Source organism: Pinus tabuliformis, chromosome 8 (genome assembly GCF_031772625.1).
Source record: "Pinus tabuliformis cultivar Carrire ecotype Pingquan chromosome 8, CPIR1, whole genome shotgun sequence".
Taxonomy (NCBI): Eukaryota; Viridiplantae; Streptophyta; class Pinopsida; order Pinales; family Pinaceae; genus Pinus; species Pinus tabuliformis.
The window spans coordinates 1,405,069,340-1,405,071,399 of record NC_142294.1 but is presented as its reverse complement, the minus strand read 5'-3'; positions in this window follow the sequence as shown (position 1 = coordinate 1,405,071,399).

The following is a 2,060-nucleotide window of genomic DNA, read 5'->3' as shown; positions in this document are numbered from 1 at the left end:
TGCATCAGGATCCAATATGATTTTTCTTTCTTCGTCAAGTTTTGGCAATATTGTTTAAACTGGGAGGTTGTGACCTATAACCTTCTTTAAGAATGAAAAATGGAAAACTGGGTGTACTCGAGAAGATGCAGGTAGCTCCAATTTGTATGCCATAGTACCAATGTTTTGTAATAATTTTTAAGGACCATAATACTTGGGTGATCATTTATTACCCTTCTTAGCTTTCTTGAGGTAAATTTGTTTGTATGGTTGTAGCCTTAAAAACATCCAATTTCCTACATCAAAACTTCTTTCACTGCGATGCTAATCTTCTTGTTATTTCATTTTATTTTCCACCAAAGTGAGGTTATCCTTTAAGAGTTGGAGAACTTGTTGTTCAAGCTCGATGTGATCTTCCACTTCTTGAACCTTGGAATTTTCTCTTAAAGATGATGTGATGGATGGTGGATGATATCCATAAAGTTCCATAAATGGGGTCATTTTTTCTGAAGTATGGAGGGAAGTGTTATACCGCCATTCAGTCAGAGGTAACCACTTAAACCATTGTGTTTGTTTATCTGATACAAAGCAATGAATATATCCTTCTAAACATGTGTTCACTATCTCACTTTTCTTGTCAGATTGAGGACTGTAAGATGAGCTATGAGCTAATTGAGTACCAAGACAAGAAAATAATTCCATCCAAAAATTTCCAGTGAAAATGGGATCTCTATCATTTACAATAATATTTGGGTTCCCATGTAGCCTTTGAATTGTTTCCATAAATACAATAGCAATTGTATTAGCTTTAAAAGGATGAGATAATGCACAAAAGTGTTCATACTTGGTAATTCTATCAACTACCACCACGATGACACTCTTTCCCTTAGACCTGGGTAAACCTATGATAAAATCCATTGAGTCCTCCTCCCAACACTGACTTGGAATGGCTAAATGTTGCAATAGACCCAGGATCTTAATTATCTCAACTTTATTTTGTTGGAAAACCAAACATTCTACCACATACTTTTGAATATTAAATTTAAGGCCATCCGAAATAAATTCATTCTTGACCTTGTGGTAAGTTTTTAAAAATCATGAGTGCCCTCCTAAGGGGGAGCTGTGCAATTCCAAAAGAATATTTTGTTTGATTTGTGAATTATTATAGAGATATAAATGATCTTTGTACCATAATGAACCATTTTTCCATATAAATTTATCATATGTACTAGGATCTTGTTGCAACTCCTGAATGAGAGTCCACACCTCTTCATCATTCTTCCATTCATCCCTTGTTTCATTTATCTAATCAGGTTGGATAATAGAAATGGCACAGAGCAATGCTTCCACATCCTCAACCTTTCTTGAGAGTGCATCTACAACAACATTTTTCTTCCCCTTTTTGTAGATGATTTCAAAGTCATAACCCAACATCTTTGTGACCCATTTTTGCTACTCTTCTTAAGATAATCTTTGTTCCAAAAGGTATTTAAGACTATCATGATATAATTTTACCTTGAAGTGTCTTCCCATTAGGTAAGGTCATCATTTCTTTAGTGCATGTAGTATTTACATCATTTCCTTCTCATGAATAGGTTTGTGTAAATACCTTCCCTTGATTGGGTGAATTTCAAAAGAAATGGGTGTTCCTTCTTGCATTAAAATAGCACCAATTCCATTTCCTAAGGCATCACATTCCACAATAAAAGTTTTTGTGAAGTCTGGTGTAGCTAAGACCAGTGCTTGGCACATTGCCTCTTTAAGATGTTCAAAGACATCAATTTCTTCTAGAGTCCAAGAAAATGCATTTGTCTTCAGTAATATTGTTAGAGGCATTGATATTCCCCCATAATTCTTAACAAAATTGCAATAATACCTTGTCAACCCGAGAAATCCTCGAATATGCTTTAGGGTTGTGGGGATTTTCCATTCCTTAATGGCTTTAATTTTGTTAGGGTCTACCTTAACACCCTCATGAGATACAATATGACCCAAATATTCCACCTCTTGTACTCCAAAGAAATATTTGGAGGTTTTTACATATAATTATTTCTCCTCCAATAATTTGAGCACCCTATCAA